Below are 16,478 nucleotides of genomic sequence, written 5' to 3'. Positions count from 1 at the left end.
ATCTCCTCCTTTCCACCTCATCCACCAATGTCTCAAATCCAAAACTCTTGGAGCCCACCCTCTCCCCTGTTATGCATTTCCTCAATATTTCCCAGGTCAGGTTCACTTCCTGTTAGGCTGCCAGTGCCTGCTCTGGTCACAATGCACCTTCCCTTTAAGGAGTGCAGGCTAGCTGTAAGTGGTGCTAGCCGTGCACAATATTAGCCCACATCTGATGGGTCCAGTCAACGAGCAGTGCGATTAGTGCTGGCTGGACATAGAACTCATCAAAATGATCAGACAGCATGAAGTTTAATTGCACATCATAATCCCTGTTTCTGTTTCAGGGGGCTGTTGGCCCCCCACACCACCACACCCCCAACCCCCGTAGTGTCTTCAAGGAGCCATTCAGACTGATATGGATATGTTTCCATGTTCATCAGAATCGGAGGATTGAGAAAAAAATGAAGGAAATACAGCAGGATGCTGACTAAGATGCACATACATTTTTGATGTTGGCACAGGGAGAGGTTGCTTGTTTATTGAGTGTTATCCATTTCTATTTCAGAAAATTGATCTAATTGACTGAAAATTCTCAGTGTTACCTGGCACCAGAGTCGTGGAATGCCAGCTAAATGATGTTTTAGTTTGTTGGTGTTGCAAGTGACCATATGGGTATGGTAAAGCTAATACAGCAAACGGTTCCAACAGAGTTGGGGTGGGGGAGGTGGGAAAACTTCCTCTGAGTGCTATGTAAAGACTTACATTTTCTTTATGTAAGGACTAAAAAGTCTTACTCTACAGGCAGAATTTTTCGCTTGGCGTGCGGGTGCACGCCCAGCACGCTCGAGCATGAAATAGCACGTGATGACATCGGGCAAGCATTCTGACGTCATTGCACACTCGCACGATATTTTGGTGGGTGGGTAAGCACAAGAGTCGTCAGCATGCCACCAGCAATTAAGAGGCCCACTAATGCCCTTAGCATTGCAATTACCAGGGGACTTTTCGTTGCCCGTCCAATGTTACGGTTGGCGGGTGGGCGAATCGGCCAGGCAGCCTTTGCCTTTCTGAGGAAATCTCATCCGAGGGTGGGATGAGGTTTCTGAGATTAATTAAAATAAAGATTAAAATGTTTGGACTGAATTTTCAGCATCCATATGTTTAGGTGACTCATCCTGTTGTTTGCACATTTTTATCGGCATTTTAAAATCTTTATTTTTGGCATTTAAATTCTTCAGCTCCCTGAGGCATCTCTCTGCTTTCAGGGAGCTTTCTATGAGCATCCCCCATGCCCGTGCTGAATTCAGCACTCGCGCTCCTCCCGCCCCCATCCCAGGAGTGCTGAACCTTTCAGCGCACCTTTCACGCTGGCTGGCCATTAATTGGCCAGCCCAGTGTGAAATCATGGTCAGGGGCTGATCACGATCGGAGGGTCTATTCCCCAGCTGCTCCCGGGCCCGCCAATCGCGGGCGTCTGCCAAACTCAAAATCCTGCCCTATGGTTCTGGCTGGAGTGATATACTTGTTTTCCAGAACAGTATTTGCTTGTTGTAACTCAATTAAATATTGAATTGTTGATTGAGAAAGGCCAGGAGGTCTCTTCCATGTTGATATGCTGTCTGTAACCTTTCTGTCTAGACTACTTTATTCCCTCCACAGTATTACTGCTTAGTCTGACTCCACCTCAATTTGCGTTTGTGCTTCAGGACCATTCAAACTCCATTTTATTTTGTTGCTGTTTGTTTTGTGATAAAAATTGCCTGTGGGTGGTATACTTACTGCCTGATTTTGCAACAATTAATTTGACAGATATAAGGTAACAGCTTATCTGTTGTCCGTGCAAAAAAGTCAGTTCTACATAATTTTCAATCTGTATTGATCCAGTGGTAAGACAGACATATCAAAGCACTCTTTATCACTGTCATTATCTAAATATAAATATTCTGGTGTACATTTAGATCTTGTATAGATGACTCGAATTTTATGTTTTCATCAAGATAAAGTAAAGAATGTTCAGAGGAAAGGTACTTTATAATGTTACGCTTGGACAAAGACCAAGAATAGATACACGTTGATACAGACTTGGCTTTATATACTTAATTTTATATCAGCAATTTCACATGAATTATTTTTAATTATTTTAAAAGACAGTCAGCTTTTCTATATCTTTGTGTCAAATATTCACATTTGATTTTTACCATATGCAGCCTGTTCACAGTCACATTCGACATATATAGATTAACAGTAGCATTTCAGTCACTGGAAGGACAGAGGTCATTATCTCATTTTTTAACATAGTTACTCCCTGACCACATGATGATAGCAATGTACAGGAATTGTTCTCTCATTCTGATAGCCTAAGACGTAAATCAGAAAAGACTCTGGGTTTCCTGTAGGAAAAGGAAGTGTTACAAAATTAAAATCACATCCACATCATAGCACATTGAATTTGAATATAACTTCCTTTCAAGTAGATTTTCGCAATGACTCAGGTCTCCCCACTGCCACTGTATCAGGATCAGTAGCTAATTGCCTTCTACCATTCTGTGCAACCCAAGGCAAAACATGAGTAACACAATCAGGGACCACATCAATTCAGGCTTAACAGATTTCATCTTTCATTTTTTTTTGTAGTTCTTTTCTTTATTCTTGAGGGTCTTCATTTCCTGTTTCGCATTCAGTGTTCTTTTTACTCTATTTCCATATTCTTAATTTCCGCCGTTTTTATATCTATTAGCTTAATATTTTAGAAGAGGTCTTTTCCTTTTCCCCTGGCTACCTTATGTTAATACACTTCTGGTCAAACTCTTTAAAGACTCAGCTCTCCCAGTGACAGAACAACTTGTAATTAGAGATCCATATGTTAAGAAAGTCATAGCAGTCTACAGATATGGGGTTATGTGATTCAGCGCATGTCATGGTTTAAAAGATCTTGGCTCTCAACTTTGAACTCTTGTTTACGTGACCTTTGCAATATTTTTTTAAAAAAATATATGAATTCTTTCCTGTCTTCTCCAATAATTTTTCACATCTAACATTATGTAGTCCAAACATTTCCATCTCATATTTCGAGTACAGGCGGGGACTTAATGTTTTACAGGTGGCCCTTGGCAAGGAATGTGCTGGCTGCAAACCTTTTCCAGATGGCCACACAGCATGAGTAATAACATAACCTCATTAAATTGGTTAGTCCCAGCTACAGTCACTTAGTAATCAAAGTGGAAGACTAAGGTAACATCAACCCCACCTATACAACATGAAAAAGATTCAAATCTACTGAACCAGGTCTTGTCACAGTACTGAAATTTAGCCTAGCCTTGTGAACATAATACAGCCATTCACTGAAGATGAATTATGCTCAAAGACTCTTCTGTATTTCACTTTCCCAGGCTATGAATTTAATGAGACTGTTCTAGTGGGTCAGTGAACACATACAATACTATCAGCTGTGTGTTTCTTGATTAAATATCCCGGTAAAGTTTTTATATGCCAAAACATAAATGCATGTAATTATATTTGCAGTTTCTTTTGGTGAAGCTGTATAGATTGTGGTACTTAGGTTATAAATATTGGAGATAACGTGGCATCAAAAGACAAGAATTAATTTAGAAGGGATTGTATATAACTTGAAAGTGATTTATTAGTTGGACATTTTAAGAATGGCATAAAAGCTCATTGAAAAATAACTAATCATACAAAGTTTACTCATGACTTTACAATAATTGGAATTACCATGTCATTTTCTATAACTCTCGTAATCACAGCTAGTGTCATTTGGCACCAAAGACACCTTTTCCATGTCATTCGCCCAACCTCTAATAATTGGAAAGGTTAAGGCAATAATAGGAAGAAATTTACTCAAACTAAATTTATTTTTTGATTATACTTTCCCTATATTTTGCATAACATTTATTTTCATTGTTAGCACTTTTACGTGGTAGGATCCATATCTTATAAAAAAAATGCACTGAAAAATGTGTAGCTGTTAGCTTAGTAATGGTTACAGTCATACATCAGTGAATCCAAATGCTCCATGAGTCCATAAACCGCTCTTTAATTTGGTTTGCTGCCAACCCAACTGCCAGCCCAATTTTGGAATTAGAATTTAAGAGACCAGAAATTGGATCATGCAGCACCAATTTTACAAGGGGGAAAAAAAATCGCCTGAATTTCACTTTTCACTTTTACGTGGTTCTGTTGCTTGCTAGTGTTGGCATGGTGGTTCCTATTTGCCAGGGGATTGCAACGGTCTCTCTATGTAAGCCTAAGTCTGGAGAGTGCAACCTCCTCATCCATGCTCCTCAGGCCATTCCTGAAAGTGATCTAGATGCTATGGGCTGAACAAGGCCTTCTTTGAGCAGTCCACTACCCGCTACCCCACTCCCTCTTGTGTGGCCTCCCAAGAGGTCCAGCTCTAGGTCTTTATGTAGCCAGCATGTTGCTGCTTCTGTTGGTCCACTTTGTCCTTTGTGACGAAACTAAAGTGCCAAGAATAGCACTAATCATAAACTCTATGCTTATTGAAGATGTAAAAGGTCTTCCCTTTTTTGTGAGACTCCAAAACAATAATGTGAATCCTTCCTACTCTAGTCTTGCATCTCAGATACCTAAGAACATGTGGGTAAGATGGTAGCAGGTGAGAATCAAATGGGATCAAGTTAAGTCCTTCGATGTGGTTTTAAACCATTACCACCCCATTACTACTGCATAGGGGGAATTAAAATCACCCTTCTAATGTTGAAAGTCTGTAAGTCATTGACCTATTCATAATAGCAGAAATAATATGTCAAAGGAACATAAAGAAGCATGATCATTGCTCCTTAGAAGTTGGTGTACATTTTACACATGGGTCATATTATGACCCCGGACCAAACCCCCAGGATTTTGGTATGATCTGGTTAGGGACCAATAACTTTTTGATTAAAGTAGACAAAATTTGATATTCAAAGCACTTGTTAAGTGAATAAAGCCACAAGATTCCACAGATTTTGAACAAACAAAAATAAGATTTACTGTACAAGGACAAAAAGATAAAATAATCTTATGCTGTAAAATTCAGGATTAATATGAGGTACATGTGACTTAACAGGCCCACTGTGGTTGAATACACCATGGTGCGCAGTAAGTGGCTGATGCGACCAAAGCAGAGTCCATGGATTTCTCAACAACCCATCCAGACGTCACTAACACTGTGAGCCAACCAATCTCATTGAAACTCTACCTCTCTCATGAGGGATTTCAGACTTCATCTTCAAAGATTTCTCACCTTGGAATTCTCTCCAAAAGTTGGTCCAACTTGGATGGTGTCAACGATGGCCCACCTTGCAGGGTTTCACGTTCATCTCCCAAGACTCTGTTCCCCTGGATTCCCGAGTCTGCACTCTAACACCAACTCACAAGCACAATTTCAGCTGTTCAGCCATACTGAGCAAAATACTACTGCACCAAAGGGGTATCTTCGCCCCAATGGCCCACAGCATGGAATCACCAACCTTCTGCTGCCTTCTTAGAGTTCAGGGCTTCTCCAGAGCCCCCATTATTTAAAGTCTGACAACCACAGCCCCTTTTCTTCTTGGACCCTCTTTCTCTGCTCCTTTCTCTTTCTTCTAAATTGACACTGCTCCCTGTCCCCTGTCTGGGACTCTTCTCTGATTATGGTGCCCTGCTTCTGGGTCACAGGACCTGGCTTTTGCACTTTTATTTTCTTTCTCTGCTGGTGCACTAGGCCCATATTTGGCCCAAAGAACTACAAAACGCCAAATTGCGCATCTGCCGCCTGCTCCCAGTCTGCACATGCACGGAAAGTCCCTTGGCATGTTGGGATTGTGATTCCCAGCCTCCACTGGACAAAAAGGTAACTTTGGACCTCGTAACAGGCTAAATTAGATAGTCTGTAAAAATGAGCACAGGGATCATGATGCGTGATTATCCCATGCCAATTGATTGCAAGGCATGCAGCCTGTCAGTTTTGTGCTGCCTGCTCATTTGAATGGTCTTTGCATCCAGCCAGTACCCACTGTGCTCTTCATTGGCTGGATGGATTGATTTAGAAGCTAATCTCATAAGTGGCTAGCACCAATGAAAGCTAGTCTGCACTGCTTAACTGGGAGGTGCATTAAGGCTGGCACAGGTGCTGAAGAGAATCTGACTTGGGAAAGAGAGAGGAATAACATAACGGGGGGGGGTTGCGGGGTGGTACCATGGTTTTATAATGCTGCACTGAAGGACTTGGTAGAGCAGGTGGAAAGGATGATAGATGTCCTAGATGTCCTCTATCTCTGGGGAGGTTGTGGGGAGGACATCCTCCAAACACATGGTCAAAAGACATTAGAGGTCAATGCCCAAGTGTCAAGCCCAAGGGCCTAGACGTGGTACCACAAGAAATTCAATGACCTCAAACAAATCGTAAAAGTTAGTAAAAGCATCTTCAAATGTCATACCCTAACATAAGCAACAGTGGCCTCAGCCACTGCTCAAATCACCACACCTTCATCTCCCACCAGCCAAGAATCTATATTAACCAGGCATCAACATAACAGTCATACTTCACCTCACCCTCACACACTTAGCACTGCTGTAAGCCTCACACCTACATCACACAGCTTGCACACACTGCCAGCTATTCAACCATGATAGCTGTTTCAGCCAAACACAACACTCACTGACATTTCCTCTCTCTTGCAGGTCAAGGTGGCACATAACTGGAAGCAGCAAAAGCTAACTGGAGGGAGACAAATACATATTCTAACCCCATGAAGGAGGTGGTGCTGCCCATTATTGGGATGCCCACTGTGGAGGCCATGGCCAGCAGTGGAGCTGAAAACATCCACATTGATGGTATCCTCATAATGAATCTTCTTCCTCACATCCCTCGTCCCCCTCATCGTTGAATTTACAAATTGCAGATCGTATAAGCTTCCACCTTTTACTTTCCCCTGACCCTCCCTACACCACAACTTACCCATTTTGCCTTTCTCTTTTCAGATACCTAAAAGGTCCAAGGTGCCAAGAGGCAATGAGTGATGATGAAGTCAGTCACTTGATTGCACTCTTGCAGCTATCAGCTTAGCAACTGACATGACACCTATCTCAAATATAGATTACAGGTGGGATCTTCTCATGGTGAGACACCAGTCATGAGTGGGTTATGGCAAGGAAAGGGCACAAGTATAGCCCAGTATGGAAGGTTGCATTGTCCAAACAGGTGCAATGGAGATGGTGAAACTGGCAGAATGGAATAAAGTCCTTATAGGAAATAGGATGTGAGGAAGCGTAGTCAAGGTAGCTGTGGGAATCCGGGGGCATAAAGTGAATATTGGTTGATAGATCAACTCCAGGTATGGAGACAGAGGAGTTAGGGAAGGGAAGGGAAGAGATAGACTATCTGAAGGCAAGGTTGGAAACAAAGTTGAGGAAATGTTTCAGTTACAAACATACCACACATACAAACAAGGAGCAGGTGTAGGCCATTCAGCCCCTCGAGCCATTTAATAAGGTCATGGCCGATCTGATAGTAACCGGAATTCTGCATCCCACCTACCACCAATAACCTTGCTTACCAAGAATCTATCCACCTCTGCCTCAAAGATATTCAAAGACTCTGCCTTTTCAGGAAGAGAGTTCCAAAGACTCATGATCCTCTGAGTTAAAAAAATTTCACCTCATCTCTGTTTTAAATGGGCGGCCCTTTACTTTTTAACAGTAGCCCTTAGTTCTAGCTTCTTCCACATCCAGCCAGTCAAGACCTCTCAGGATCTTATAAGTTTCAATAAAGTTGCCTCTTACTGTTCTAAACTCCAGCAGATACAAGCCTAGTCTGTCTAAGTTTTTCTTGTAAGACAACCCACCCATTCCAGGTAAACCTTCTCTGAGCTGCTTTAAATGCATTTACATCCTTCCTTAAATAAGGTGACCAATACTGTACACAGTACTCCAAATATGGTCTCACTTGTGCCCTGTACAACTGAAGCATAACCTCCGTACTTTTGTATTCAATCCCCCTTGCAATAAATGATAACATTCTATTAGCTTTCCTAATTACTTGTTGTTCTTGCATACTAGCCTTTTGTGATTCATGCACCAGGACCCCCAGATCCCTCTGCACCACAGAGCTCTACAATCTCTCGCCATTTAGACAATATGCTTCCCTTTTATTCTTCCTGCCAAAATGGACAATTTCACATTTTCCCACATTATACCCAACCTGCCAGATCTTTGTACACTCACTTAACCTATCTAAATCTGTTTGTAGCCTCCTTATGTCCTCTTCCCAGCTTATTTTCCTACCTATCTTTGTGTCAGCAGCAAAGTTGGCAACCATACCTTCAAACCCTTCATCCAAATAATTTATATAAATTGTAAACAGTTGAGGTCCCAGCATTGATCCCTGTGGCACACCACTTGTTACATCTTGCCAACCTGAAAAAGATCCATTTATGCCTCTGCTTTCTGTTAGCCAGCCAATCATTTTTCCATGCCAATATGTTACCCCCATACCATGAGCTTTTATTTTCTGCAATAACCTTTGGTGTGCCACCTTATCAAATGCCTTCTGGAAATCTAAGTACAATACATCCACCAGTTCCCCTTTATCCACAGCACATGTTACTTCCTCAAAGAACTCCAATAAGTTGGTTAAGCGCGATTTCTCTTTCACAAAATTATGTTGACTTTGCTTGATGACCTTGAGCTTATCCAAGTGCCCTGCTATAACTTCTTTAATAATAGCTTCTAACATTTTCCCTATGACAGGTGTTAAGCTAAGTGGCCTGTAGTTTCCTGCTTTCTGTCCCCCTCCCTTTTTGAATAATGGAGTTACATTTGCTATCTACCAATCTGATGGGACTTTCCCCAAATTTAAGGAGTTTTGGAAAATTAAAACCAATGCATCAACAATCTCATTAGACACTTCTTTTAAAACCCTAGGATGAAGTCCATGGGAACCCAAGCTCTGGTCAGCCCAAAGCTCCAACAATTTACTCAGTACCACTTCTCTGATGACTGTAATTTCCCTGACCTCTTTCCCCACTTCTATTTCCTGGTTTATAGATGTTTCTGGAATGTTACTTGTATCTTGTATAGTGAAAACTGATGCAAAATTCCTGTTTAATTCATCTGCCATCACTTTGTTTTCCATTATCAATTCTCCAGACTTAATTTCTATAGGGCCAACACTCACTTTGATAACTCTTTTATTTTTTAAATATTTATAAAAACTCTTGCTATCTGTTTCCATATTCCTGGCTAGCTTTCTCTCATATTCTAATGTTTCCCTCCTTATTAGTCTTTTAGTCATCCTTCGTTGTTCCTTATATTCTGTTCAATCGTCTGGCCTTCCACTTATCTTCGCACAATTCTATGCTTTTTCTTTAAGTTTGATACTATCTTTAACCTTCCTAGTTGACCACAGATGGTGTGTCCGTCCCTTGGACTTTCTCTTACTCGTTGGAATGTATCTATTCTGTGCATTCTGAAATGTTCCCTTAAATATTAGCCACTGTATCTCTATTGACCTACCCCTTAACCTAATTTGCCAATTGACTTTAACCAGCTGTTCTTTCATGTTCTCATAATTGCCCTTATTGAATTTTAAAAACTTAATCTCAGACACATTCCTCTCTCCCTCAAAAATATAAAATTCAATCATATTATGGTCGCTGTTACCTAGAGGCGCCTTCACAATGAGATCATTAATTACTCCCATCTCACTGCGCAATACCAGATCCAGTCTAGCCTGCTCTCTGGTTGGCTCCAGAACATGCTGTTCGAAGAAACTATCCTGAAAACATTCAATGTGCTCCTCATCTAAGCTATCTTTGCCCACCTGACTTTTCCAGTCCATATGTAAATTAAAATCTCCAATGATTATTGCTGTGCCTTTCTGACAAGCTCCAATTATTTCTTCCTTTATGCTCAACCCTACCATGTGGTTACAGATAGGGGGCCTGTACACAACTCCCGCAAGTGACTTCTTGCCTTTACCCACTTCTTGTCCTTCCTAAGTATCCTATACCCTTCAATATTCAGGGTACCAACTCATCCCCTCCTGCAGCCATGTCTCTGTAATGGCTATCAAATCATAATTATTTATTTCTATGTGCGCTCTCAGTTCATCTGTTTTGTTTCAAATGCTACATGCATTCAGATACAAAACTTTTAGTTTTATCCTTTTGTTCTTTTTATAACCTCTAGTTTCATCTGTTGATTTACTGTTAGATTTGTGCTCTCTATCCCTTCCCATCACAGTCTGTTTTTTCATTTCCCGTAATAATACCTTTTACTTTTGTCTTGTCTCTGCTCTTTGATAACAACATCTTCCCAAATTTGATCCTTCACCCCATTATTTAGTTTAAAACCCTCTCGACTTCCCTAGATATGTGACTCGCAAGAACACCGGTCCCTCTACGGTTCGGGTATAGACCGTCCCAACGGTACAGATCCTACTTTCTCCAGTAATGGTGCCAGTGACCCACTAACTGGAACCCACTTCTCCCACACAAGTCTTTGAGCCACACATTCATCTGATTTTTCCTATGCCAATTTGCACGTGGCTCAGGTAATAGTCCAGAAATTATGACCTTTGAGGCCTTGCTTCTTAATTTGGTGCCTAGGTCCTCAAACCTACTATGTAAAACCTCCTTCTTTGTCCTGTCAATGTTGTTGGTACCTACATGGACCAGGACAACTAGATCCTCCCCCTCCCACTGCAAGCCCCTCTCCAGCCCCAAGCATATGTCCCGCACCCCAGCACCGGGCAGGCAACATAACCGTCTGGACTCGCGCTCTTTGCTGCAGAGAACAGTGTCAATGCTTCTGACTATACTGTCCCCTACTGCCACTATATTCCTTTTTGCTCCCCCCACTTGAATGGCTTCCTGTACCGCAGTGCCATGGCCAGCCAGCTCATCCACCCTGCAGTCCCGGCTTTCATCCAAGCAAGCTGAAAAAGCCCCAAACCTGTTGGACAATTGCAGAGGCTCACACTCCTGTGCCCCTGCCCTCTGAGTCCCCTTACCAGCCTCACTCGCAGTCACAATCTCCTGTCCCTGACCACTGACCAAATCAGAAGACCCTGTCCTAAGAGATGTGACTGCCTCCTGATACAAAGGATCTAGGTAACTTTCCCCCTCCCTGATGTGTCACAATGTCTGTAGTTCAGCCTCCAGCTCATAAGCTCTGAACGGAAGCTGCTCAAACTTCAAACACTTACTGCAGGTGTGTTTGCTCTGGATCAAACTGGCATCCAGGAGCTCCTACATGCGGCAGCTGTGACACATCACCTGTCCTGACATCCTTAATGTGTTCTAATCAAATATTTAATTATTTTATTCAATTGTATATTTCACTTTGTATATATTTTATTAACCTTACCAACAGTTGCTAGACTATTTTGAATCTTCAGAATAGAATAAACCTTAATCACTTAACAGATATTCACCAAATAACTCGCACCTTCTCCTGTCGCAGAGTACGACCACTGCCTGAAGGCTGAGAAAGTTAGACAAATTGCTGACAATCTTTGATAAGCCACTACTTGTAGAATTGGTCAGTCACTGTGTTTCTGATAGATTACTCTAATGCTTTAGGCTGGAGATAGTTAAAACCTTTGTGAAAGAGACACTATTTTGTTTTTCTTCAATTTTTCCCTGAGGATTTGGACAAAAACTACAATATCAAGACCCACTAAATCTCTAAGTTACATCTCTTCCCTAAAGAAGTTAACCAGGGCAAAAACAGGGAAAGTTTTTATTACAAGATCAAATAAGCTTTTCTCTTGCATTGACTCTCTCACCACATGATACATGCCCAGTCTGGCAGCTATGGCCTTCAGCACCTGGCTAGCTTGGTCAGTACTGGAGCTATTGAGTCACTCTTGATGATGGGCATTAAAATCCCCCATCCAGGGTGCATTCTGTATGCTTGCTATCCTTTGTGCTTCTTTCTGTGGTGTTCAACATGAAGGAGTACTGATTCATCAGCTGAGGGAGGACTGTAAGTGGTAAGAAGCAGGATGTTTCCTTGCACATGTTTACCCTAATGCCATGAGGCATCTGAAGCCAATGTTGAGGACTCCTAGAACCATCTTCTCCTGACTGCATACCTCTGGTGGGTCTGTCCTACCACTGGGACAGGACATGTCCAGAATGGTGGTGTTGGCTGAAAGATATGATTCAGTAAATGTAACTATGTCAGGCTCTTGCTTTACTCTCCTGGGGCATAGCTCTCCCATTTTGGCACAAGTTCCCAGATGTTAGCAAAGAGGAATTTGCAGGGTTGACTGGGCTGGGTGTGCCTTTTTAATGCCCAGTACCTAGGCCAATGCCAGATAGTCCATTTGGTTTAATTTTTATTAGGCCTTTTCATGATGATTTGCTAGGCCATTTCAGAGAACAGTTAGGATTGAACCAGATTGCTGTGGTCTGGAGTCACATAGAAGCCAAACTGGGTGAGGATGGCAGGTTTCCTTCTCTAACACAGATTCATGAACCAACTGGGTCTTTAAAACAATTCAGTGCTTTCATAGTCAACATTAATGATACTAACCTTTTATTCTAGCCTTTATTTAATTAACTGAATTTAAACTCTGCAGCCACCAAAGTCAGATTTAACCTCATTTTTCTGAATCATTAGTCCAATTCTTTAGATTACTGGCTCAATAACAAAACCACTATACTACAGTACTCCAGGTCATGCTGCATTCCAAGACCAATTCCTACTACTGCAACCGTATCTGAGCGTAACTGGATTTTACAGAAGGCTTGAAGTCACAAAAAGTATGTCAGCACCTGCCACACCTTTTCCTGTACACTTTTGCAACTTGAAACAACTATATGTTCAAGTCTGAGATTGATAAGTTTCCACATATTAAAAACATCAAGGGATATGGGGTATTGCAAGAAAATGGTATTGAAGTAGATGATCAGCCATGATCTCATTGAATGGTGGAGCAGGCTCGAAGGGCTGAATGGCCTTCTCCTCCTCCCGAATTGTTATGTTCTTACAGAAAGCACCAAACACTTGTAGCCTTGAGTGGAGTTAAGAAATAGTAAGGGAAATAAGTCACTGGTGGAATTATTCTGCAGGCCACCTAACAGTAGCTACACTGTAGGACAGAACATGAATCAAGATATAATGGGGGCTAGTGAGACAGGTACTGTAATAGTCATGGGCAATTTTAATCTTCATATAGATTCAACAAATCAAATTGACAAAGGAAGCCTTGAGGACAAGATCATAGAGTGTGCATTGTAAAAGAACATAAGAGATAGGAGCGGAAGACCATTCAGCCTATTGAGCTTGCTCCACCATTCAATATGATCATGGCTGATCTTGAGCTTTAACTCTAATTTCCACCCGCTCCCAATATCCTTTGATATCCTGAGAGACCAAAATTCGGTCAATCTCAGCCTTAAATATATTCCATAATGGCGCATCCACAACCCTCTGGGGTGGGGAAATCCAAAGATTCACAAGCCTTTGAGTGAAGAAATTTCTCCTAATCTTAGTTCTATATGATCAACCTCTTATCCTGAAACTGTGTCCCCTTGTTCTGGATTCCCCAGTCTGGGGAAACAACGTTTTAGTACCTACCCTGTCAAGCCCCTTCACAATCTTGAATGTTTTAAAGTGATCACTTTTCATTCTTCTAAACTTCAGAGAATTAAGACCCAATTTACTCAGCCTTTTATTATAAGACAGCCCTCTCATCCCTGGGACCCATCTAGTGAAACTTCACTGTATTGCCTTGAATGAAAGTATGTCCTTTCTTAAATATGGAGACCAAAAATTGCACACAGTTTCCCAGGTGTGGTCTCACCAAAGCCCTGTAGAATTGTAGCAAGACTTCTTTACTCCAATTCCCTCGTGATGTGGTTTATCGGGATGCTTCATGGGATTGCCCAGGCTTGACCAAGTTGCGGATATAAGTTTTAAAAGTGTCTGCAGTAAAAATAAAACTAGAATGAATGTGACTTCTAGCCAGGCCAGGAAGTTGATTAATGTCTTTGAGTTATACTGTAATAAACTGATAGCTTAACCTCAGGGTCAAAATGTGCAGAATGCTAGGCACTGCATCAAATGTCAGGATAGAGAAGCAAAGCACTTGTTTTGGAACATAGTTTGTGCTAATGGTCAGGTCATTCCGTGATTGTTTTACAAATTCTTCCAGAATGTGGACATGATTAACAGGTTATTCTGTGTTTATATTGTAAATTCATTTCTAATTAAGGATGTAACAATTAGACGTTCAAGATAAGAATATTGTGAGTTAATGATGAGTTATCCCAAAGATGTTATATATAACTAGTAGAAACTGTGTAACTTTGAATTGCCTTTTAGAGCATTCTGAAAGCGCTTTTCTCTTGTGTACACACTTGTACTAAATAAAGAACTACTGCTGAATCTACCTGGTTGACTCTGTGTTGAGTGTCTTTTAGATACCCCACAACAATTGGCGCTGCGAGCAGGGTCTCCACCAGTGACTCAGGAACTGATCAATTAGACGTACCACATGGGTGAGTAGTTTTACTTTACCATCCATAGTTAGGGTGTAAGTCCGGTGGTTGTGTGATACAGTTCACGGAGGCCCAAACCTGAGAGCTGGCTGAAGGTAGGAAGCAGGAGCTGTGAAGTTAGCTGTGAGACGCCAGTTGAGAACAGTAGATAGGTCAGAACTGTCCCTTGGCGACAGACCAGGTAGAGTCACACCAAGAGACAGGCAGGTCAGAAACTTCCCTTGGCGACAGAGCAGGTAGAGCAGCACCAAGAGACAGGCAGGTCAGAACCGCCGCAGTGCAGGCCAGAGGCAAGGTACCATATAATATGTCAGACTACATGAAAACAAGTGGGGACTGGAAGGGTCAATAACTAAATTTTTAGCAGATAGAAATAAGAAACTAATAGAAAAAATGAGGAAAAATGGATAGGATCAGGAGGACCCCCCACCCACACTCCCTCACCCTGCACACCCCAGCTAAGCAGAAGGGTTGATGGGATAACTCAGGATCAGGATAAGGAAGAGAAAGGTATGATCCTCGTTATCAGCTACTTAGGACTTAGTAAATGTGTAAAACATCAAATTGAGAAAAAAACGAAAGAAATTAAGTGTGATACAGGCGCCAGGACTGAAACTTACATCTCCAGACAGTAGTGGTGACATTGACCGGGGAGGACTAAGGAAAGAGGCTCCAGAATATGATAGCCATGATGATGAATGGGAATGAGAGCAGTCAATGGAGTATAATGCTGGGGCTCCCTCAGCTCCACCTGAGATAGAGACGAAAAGGCCAGTGGCCATGGCCCCTCCTGTATATGAACAATGTTGGGACAGTCAGGAGAACACCTGAACAACAAAGAGCACATCCCCTTTTACCACGGCCGAGAGACAAATGATGACTGGGGAGCTGACCCCAGATAGATAGAATTAATGAATAATTATCTCATTGTAAAGGATCTTCCAGGGAAGAGTAATTGTAACATGATAGCAACATCCTGGGGAGTTACCATTGACCAGAAACTGAACTGGACCAGCCATATACATACTGTGGCTACAAAAGCAGGTCAGAGGCTGGGAATTCTGCAGCAAGTAACTCACCTCCTGCCTCCCCAAAGTCTGTTCACCATCTACAAGGCTCAAGTCAGGAGTATGATGGAGTATTGTTCCCTTGCCTGGATGAGTGCAGCTCCAAAAACACTCAAGAAACTTGACACCATCCAGGACAAAGCAACCTGCTTGATTGCACCCCAAATAACACCTTTAAACATTCACCCCCTCCACCACTGAGGCAGAGAGGCAACATTGTGTACCAACTACAACATGCACTGCAGCAACTCACCAAGGCTTCTTTGACAGCACCTTCCAAAACCATAACCTCTACCACCTCATTGGACAAGGGCAGCACATGTATGGGAACAGTACCTGCAAGTTCCCCTCCAAGCCACACACCATCCTAATTTGGAACTAAATTGCCATTCCTTCACTGCTGTTGGATCAAAATCCTGGAACTCCATTCTTAACAGCACTGTGGGTGTACCATCACCACATGGTCTGTAGTGACCCAAGAAGGCAGCTTACCATCACCTTCTCAAGAGCAATGAGGATTGGGCAATAAATGCTGGCCTAGCCAGAGACATCCATATGCCATGAAAAAAAATAGATCTGAAACTAATGCCTTCAATTTAAATAAAGGCAATTACAAAGATATGAAGACCTTTGACTAAAGTGGACTGTGACAATAGATCAATAGGTAAAACAGTAGAGAGCAATGGCTGACTTTTAAGGAAATATTTCATATCTTTCAACAAAGAAATATTCCATTGAGAAAGAAAGACTCTGTAAGAAGGATGAAGCATCCATAACTAGCCAAGGAAGGTAAGGATGGTATCAAATTGAAAGAAAATGTGTACAATGCTACAAAGATTAGTGGTAGGCCAGAAAATTGAGAAAATTTAAGAACCAGCAAAGGATGGCTAGAAAAATACAGAGGGAGAAATTAGAA

The sequence above is a fragment of the Carcharodon carcharias genome, chromosome 16 (assembly GCF_017639515.1).
Source record: "Carcharodon carcharias isolate sCarCar2 chromosome 16, sCarCar2.pri, whole genome shotgun sequence".
NCBI classification, from domain to species: domain Eukaryota; kingdom Metazoa; phylum Chordata; class Chondrichthyes; order Lamniformes; family Lamnidae; genus Carcharodon; species Carcharodon carcharias.
This window is presented reverse-complemented; position numbering follows the sequence as displayed.